Source organism: Ixodes scapularis, unplaced genomic scaffold, assembly GCF_016920785.2.
Source record: "Ixodes scapularis isolate PalLabHiFi unplaced genomic scaffold, ASM1692078v2 PGA_scaffold0__279_contigs__length_252992795, whole genome shotgun sequence".
NCBI classification, from domain to species: Eukaryota; Metazoa; Arthropoda; class Arachnida; order Ixodida; family Ixodidae; genus Ixodes; species Ixodes scapularis.
The window spans coordinates 99,854,449-99,862,521 of NW_024609835.1; positions in this window are offsets into that span (position 1 = coordinate 99,854,449).

An 8,073-nucleotide genomic window follows, 5' to 3' on the forward strand; every position below is an offset into this window, starting at 1 on the left:
AGAAACGCTCAATTTTGACCCGCTTATAGGTTTTGGTTTTCTATCGGAGCGAATCTTTTACGCCAGCGGTCCTGCTCCAGGGTGGCCGAGGCGTGGAAGGCTCGTGCGCCATACCTCCTTCCATCCTACGAGAGAGACGAGGCGGTAACATCGACGCCTCACGCAAATCGGGGCAGGACCACTGGTGCAAGGATGCTCCCCGAAAGGAAACCGAAACTAGGTGGATAGCAAGTTGTCTGCTTCTTGCGCAGGCGTTGCAGTGACCTCAGGGTGACGCCGAGCAACTCTGATGGGCGGTTATTGGAAAGATAGTGGGTAGACTTCCAATGCTAGTTGCCTTGGGGTCTACCCACTGTTTTATTTTTCTTCAATCAGTCAATATGAGCTTGTCATTCTGACGTCATGGGAATATCTGTGCAAGAAGCAGACCAGCTGGTGTTCCGCACATGAGAGCGTCGAAATCAAACGCTTTTTTTTTCACGTGGATGCTCAGAAAGTGTTTGTTTTCAGAAAGTGTTTATTTTTATCAACTAAAAAGTTAATCTGTACATTTTAGTTAAATACATTTCTAATTATATTGTGTTTTATTGCAATCCTTTACGTTTGCCATGGCTGGAAATTCTTTCTCTTTTATCTAAATCATCCTATATTTAGTGATTTTGAAAGACTTCGCTAAAACACTCAGTCTCTATCACGTAAGCATTTGGTGATGAACCTGAGTTGGACTGTGTCGCCGTATATTGACAACGCCTGATAAATTTAATTTTTTTATATAGATATAAAACAATTAGTTCAGCCACAACAACAGTAAAACATAACTTCACACGAACATAGATCTATGTTCGTGTGAAGTTATGTTTTACCGTCGGACTGGTGTGAGAACGGCTACTAAGCGATACCATTAAGGAACAATCTACAGTTCCTTACTTAAAGATGCTGATTTGTCTATATTTGGTTACTACTCCGGTGCAACTGATCACGGCGTGATATCTACGGTCTTCGCCACTGCTACCACAAGCCAGCCACTGGCCGTGTTTTTTTTTTTTTTGTCGGTATTAGAGGACTCTCATTAAAATGATATCGTGGTGGAAAGGGCTGTGTTGTGGCGCTGAACTAATTGGTAGTTTCTGAAGCCCGCCAGCATCCTTTCGAAGAAGAAATCGAAGAAATCAGCATTTTTGTTTGGCGCAAAAAGCGTCGCGCAGTGTACAAGCCTCCCGATTGCTTATAGGTGAGAATTTAAAATGTGGACAGGACCCGGTATCCTCTCGCTCTCCATGTTTTAAACGGTGTTCGATCAGACGACATTAAAGGTGGCCTAAAGAGGTTTCTGAGATCCCCTAAATACGGAGATTACTCTCATTGGGGGCTCTAAGCATCTTGAAAGCTATGAACCATGACGATGCGCGCCCGATTTCTTTATCAAAAGAGCAGTCAAAGATCGAACACACGGAGGTCATGTACGGCGATGGGCGGAGCATTGTTCCGGCATTCAAGACGACATGTGGTCAATGAAAACGCGCCATTTAGTTAAGATTGCAAACACTCTTAATACAAAATATAGATTTTTTTTGTAGATGATAAAAGAAAATAAGAATAGTAAAAAAATGCTAATTTCCGCGTAGAGAGAACATAATACTGCAATAGACATCTCGAAAACAACGTACTGTGCTTTTTTATGTGTGTGTTTTTGTCTTCCGCGGGAGTGATCTGTCCGGTCGTCAGCTCTCGAGCGTTCGCTCGCCGGGTTGAATCGTAGTCCGGGCTGTATGAGAAACGAGCAGCGCGCTAGAGATTTCACTCCGCGGTTCCACCGGTCGGAGGTGCGAGGATCCTTTGCTTGATATTGGCTGAGAGTGGTCCTGGTTTTGGAAAATCTTCCTGCCATCGCCGGAGATTACCTTCGTGTGTTGCGATCATTGATTGTTTTTTTTTTAATAAGGAAATCGACCGTGTACCGTCGTGACTTAGGGATTTCGGGTATGCTCAGAGACAGCAGAGTGAGTTTTCGCTATATTTAGGCGACCTCAGAAATCTCCTCAGTGCACCTTTCAAAGGAGTAGTAGGATTTCACCCTCAAACTGGCCCCTGAATAAACATGACCCCGACGCTGCCTTTCTTTAGGAGTGACGTAGCCTTCCTAATTAACCCAGACCACGACACAGCGTATCTCAAAGAGACGGAATACATTTACTCTAGCCCGTTTTGTGGGAAGCGCTTGTCTTCTCTTCGAGACATAAACTATAATAAAACTTTTTTTTTTGTGCACTCGCGCACAAATATTTATCCTGCCGGAACCACTTGGTGTTCTGTCTGCGCTTTCCTCTTGCCTTGGTGCGCGTTCAACCTCGGTGTGTGTGTGTGTGTGTGTGTTTTTCTTGCTCCTTGTGGAGTGCTTTTCCTTCCCACTAGGCTGAGCTCCCTCTATTTTAGCGAGCACATATCGCCGAAGGCACGGACGAACGGGAAAGTATTTTTCTTCCAGCGGAGCCTCGATTGGGAAATTCAGTCCGTCCTTCTTCTGTTCCTCGATATTTTTTCACTTTTCTTTTAAAATTTTGAAGAACATTTTTTTCTTCTTCTCTTTTCTGTCAGAACGATAAAGCGTCCTCCTGTTTTTCTAAAGGATCGGAGAGCTCGTATGAGAACTCTTTACTTTCCGCTTGATGCATCCTTACACTGCATGCACTTTCTTTCGTCGACGATCTTTTTTATGTGTTGTTTTCGTCTTCGTTTATCATTTTCTTCTACGTCAAGCTCGATTTTAAAGAGCGTGCAAATTGTTTCTGTCCCTTCTTATCCGTTCCGTAAAAGGAAGGAGAGGAAAAAGGGACAGGCGACAAATAAAATCAGCGTCCCTCCCTGCAGCCGGAGATAAGCAAGCCGGTGCTTTTCTTTCGACAGTCGCCCGCATTGCGTGTTTACGTACGAAGGCGAAAAATGAAAGTCTCTGATGAGGTTTAAATTGAACGGGAAAATGGCGCCGGCTTGAGGGGACAACTAATATCCGCATAGACGGCTCACTTGTGAGACCATGGAAAATGGACCATTCATTTACTTTAGATATGTAAAAAATTTATTTGAATGAAGTTATCGAGACTACCTCATGTTTGTGCTCAGAATGAAATTATTGAGATTGTATGGCTGCGTGAAAATTTTGCTTTCATGTCTGGCTTCGCCACGAATCTGAGTGGAATACTTGCTTCACTATACTATACGTTCATTTGAACGGAGGTTTTACAAGTGTGTTTGTGGTCCTGTGTCAATAAGAGTGTAATGCGGGCTACCTGTTTATTTATAATAAGTGGGTATAAGTCTTGGATGAAATTTATTCTGGAATGTTTCGCGGTTTATAAAGATTTTTCTTTTCTCGAAACGCTAAAACGTCAAACAATCCTTGGACAACGCACTATGAATCTTTCAATTAGACGAAATAATTAAACATATAGCCTAATTCTCAGACACCCATGCGTATAATAAGACGATGCTTCAGATCTTTAGCCACAATTACACGGCACGGGATATTTCCTATCTGAACCAGTAGTACTTCGTGAAGGTCGAGGCGTAGATTTTTTTTGGGGGCACTCGAGTATAAGCAAGACGTAAAAGAATACTGAGAAATAATGTAAGTACATGTTGGAAATAACAAATAACGATACGCCATACTATTGGTCGCTTTTCACAGCGCACGCTCAGACCTAGCCACCATTCAGCATCGGCAACAGCAAATACTTGACTCGTAGGAATGCAAGATTATCCAGGTTTAGCGTGCATTCTGTGAATCAGAATTGTAGTTCTTCACAGACGATAAATGGGAGCTAGTTCTGAGCATGCGCTGCGAACAACGACCGTCAATATGGAGTCTCGTTCTGAGAATGACTGCATTCTTATTCACATGCCATTATAAATGGCGCGCTAGCTTATAGCAAATACCTGGCACGTTTTATGGGAACCCAGCTGTCGGCCAAGTAACTGGTATATTTTTATTCTAATGAAAATTGACATACCGTTTATTACAGCTATCCTTCCCGCTTTAGTGATGCATCCTAGATTCACTTAATTCGCCCAAAAATCATCTTTTGATGTATCACTGTGTTCTGTTGTATCTTTTATAATTTTTATTTAGTCAAAAAGTCTAAACGTGTTAAAGCAAAAGAAGCAAAATTGCTTCTGACGGTACTCCATCCCCATTTTAGAGCACTCAGCAGAAAAAAAAAAACACAAAAAAACAGCAGCACGCAGACAAAACTTTCGGTCATTGATGGAACCTCGAATATATACTAAATAATGCGCGTAAAGCAGAACGTAGAGGTATCAACAGCATATCATGATGCGTCAATAATATACTGTAAGAATAAGAAAAAACAATCCGTACTTTAGCTTCTTTTTTTTTTTACGTTCCTTTTTGTTGTTTTCGAACCGACGGGAAGCTGTACGCCAAAGTAGGAGGTGTGTTCGTCGAGGATATCCATACTGCAAGTTTGTACAAGCACTCGCATCATTGGGGACCCTTGATGGTAGTTGCTATAATCTAAGCTTAAATATCAGATTCGCCGTAGATACACAGGTCGTGTATCAGGAAATGCTTCCCAAATCTATTCATTTGCCCGTTTTATTTTTCACCATCCCCCACAGAGGCTACATGCGAGTGTGTACATATCCTGCGTTACGAAGAAGATATCAATCGAGAAACCCTTTGTGCGCACCGACGGCGGAGTTATTTTTATAGGTAGGCCTTTGGGAGGACTGATCAACGATTATTATGAAGATACTAGATTAGCGGCCTCCAATACGCCTCGGTCTTTTTTCGTACAAAAAAGAGAGCCCCTATCGGGCCCTCTATTTTGGGAGCGAACCATGCGCGACCACTAACGATTGACTTCGTAGTGAGGGACATTGATTTATTCCTTTCTTTTGCAACGTATCGAATCAGTCGATAACAGGAAGTATCACTGAACGGGGCAAGGCTCGAAGTGGTCGATACAGACGGAGCGCTCGTTGCCCTAATAAAAATAGTCTTTCCCCCGCGCTGCTTGGCAAGGCTGGGCGATTGAAGCCGGTCTTTAGGCAAACAGGCGGAACGGGGCTTGCCGTGTTGGGGGCTGACGTGAGCTGTCATAAATAATTCCGGGAAAGCGTGGCAAACTAAGCGATCTAAGTTGGCGCTGAAGCTTTTCTTTTTTCTCCGCGTAATGGGCTCCCTGCGAGTAGCAGGTGCTGCCATACGAGATCGGTAATGGTCCGAAGTGTATGCCGCGGCGTTGTTTCCGCGACTCGGTGCTCGCATTGGGTATTTTGGAGACGGGAGAACATTAGAAGAGCTACGGCCTCCGAGGTGAAATGAATGTGGGAGAAGTTATAACGGCGTTCGTGTGCAGTAAAAAAAAAAACAAAAAAAAACAACAGGTCACTTTAATCAAGAAGAAGCATTATTATTGTTTACGCAATATGCGTTTTCACACGCTTACAATTTTATGCTCCGCTCTACATACGGACAGCTTTTCTCAGAGATTAAAAAAGTAAACTAGGGCCTCCCGCATTCATTTACGTTATACGTCGTTTGACGATGTTGTTAAAGGTATGTCCGGTAATTCACATTCCGAATGTAAGTAGTATTTCCTATGCATACTAAAATTGAAAGGCTAAATTAGTAGGACATAATGTGACTTAATGTAATCATAATTTGTATAAATTAGTTTGGCGTAGAAATATGGTCTTATCCTGGCCAATACGTCCTGCAAATAAAGGTACCTACTTAAGCCTGCTCTGTCGAGTTATCCTCCAAATCCAATGAAATATATAAGTATTTTGGAGAAGAATGCCATGAATAATAACCAGTTGCCAAACAATTAAAAGTCAGAGTTGCAAAATGCATCTTATTAAAGAGGAGCACTAAAATAAGCTGAGATATTTATTTAATGTTGTCGTAACTATTAGAATGCACAATAATTTGCTTCGTATCCGATGAAACAGAAATCGTTACTTGATTAAAATAGTTTTTATCTTTCATTCAGATTATGAAGAGTAAGTACTAAAAAAAGTTTGTCATAACTCTCCTAGTAACGCGTCCAATATCTGATAAAAGAGATCAAACAATAAAGTTCATTGTTGTCCATAGTTCTAATAAATCAACTGCGCCAAAATCAAGAGGATTCGGGAACGACGTGTGTAGAGGTGGCGGTGACTAACAACTATTTATAAGAAGAAAACAAATCGCATACACCGAAGTGGTTCACAAAACAACAAAGCAAAAATCATCTTTCGAGCTTGTTTTCACGTTTCAAACGCGATAACGGAAGTTTCTTTCTGAATCAAAAAGCGCGGTCGAATACGCGCTGAATGCACCTGACATTTTTTTTTAAAAAATAAAGCGTGTTTTTATAATTTCCTCCGTCATCTACCCACCGCGTCGCCCAAAGGAAGTCGTTTTATTCAATAGTGGTATACTCCCACGTTCGGCACAATGCACAGCCTAATTCTCTGGTTGCGAAGAGATAATGGAAGAGGGTGTCATCCCTTACTTTATCATTCACCAGCCTTTTGGTATGTTTCGTACATACTCTCCCACGAGGCAAATTAATATTGTATACACAATAACCATTCTAATAATCTTTTTGTGCGTGCTGCGATTTTTTTTTAATTGGCTAGAAAACACGCTGTGAGCACGCGCAGTACCACTCTCCTGCATAATATCAGACGCCGCATATGCGTCCCCAGATTAATGACCCGGCATTTTCCACCTAGAAGATCAGCGCTTAAGGATCAGCGCTTACCACGCCGGCTGCGCACGGAGCAAACTGTTTCCAATGTTTTCCCCATAATATTGTTTGTTCGTTTGTCTGGTATCCACTCAACAACAAAACCACCCTATTTTAGCAGGTAAAAAAAACTGCAACAAACAAACAAGTTAACATAATGATGTTGCGCTATTTTCTGGCGTGAGAGAATATTCGAAATTTCGAATACGAATCGAATATTAGACATTTAATATTCGTATTCCATTCGTAAACTAAGTCTTTGGTATTTTTTGATTATTCGTCGTAATATGAATATATTGGAAATTGATCAAATATTCGAGAACGTATTCGCAAGCGTAAGATTTGCTTTCGGCTTCGGTTTCGATAAGTAAGGCCCATTGACAGGACATAGCTGCCTGGAGGCTTCAACCTAAGCTGGTGGTGTCGGTGATGATAGCGCTCATCTGTGAGTTTCTGTTCACTTGTGACTCTTGGTTTCTTAAACTGCTCACTTTCGTGTTCGCCCACCCGTGTTCTGGCGGGTGGAGGTGTTTCCGCGGAACCTTCTGCGAAGCGGAGAAACGAAAAGGAAACGGCACCAAAACGAAGAGAGAGGAGCGCTACTTATAAATATATAATATGAATCTTAAAAGTACATCCTGCGTTGTTGAAAAGTGTCGTAGGATTACCGCCGGTACGCCAGGAAATGATCAACCGACGCTGACGGACTTCGTGGGCCGCATGGAGCCCCCTGTCAAAAAAGAGGATGCGAGCGCTAAATAACATGGTGGCTGCCATAAGGGCGAGTGGTTTATAGCCTTACAGCATTGTGGAATACCGCGGCTTCAAAGAACTTCTGACAGAAGCCATTCCAACTATCGCCTACCATCCCGCTGTACACTCTCGCGCGTGCTTGTGCCATGCACGTATGACGACACCCGAAAGAAGTTGAAAGCGGAGCTCAACAGTGCCTTTGAAGGCCACACTACCGCTGTTTCCTTCACAGGCGACATGAGGACATCTTGCGCTAACGAACGTTACGTGAGCTTCACCTGCCATCTTCTCACTCCAAAATTAGTGATGAAGCAGTTCACATTGAACACTCGACACATGGCTGCCAGCCACAGTGCAGTGAACATTGCAACTATGCTGGACGAAATGTGCCATGACTTGGAAATACCCAATGAATGTAGGAAGTTCTTCGTAACGGATAACGGGCGCCACATCAGTGCTGCGGTAAGGAGACTTCCGTGTACTGAGACAGCGTGCTCCGCGCATACGCTTCAACTGGCGATTAATGACGCGATGTCCCGTTCGCCGGCCATTGATCGCCTGT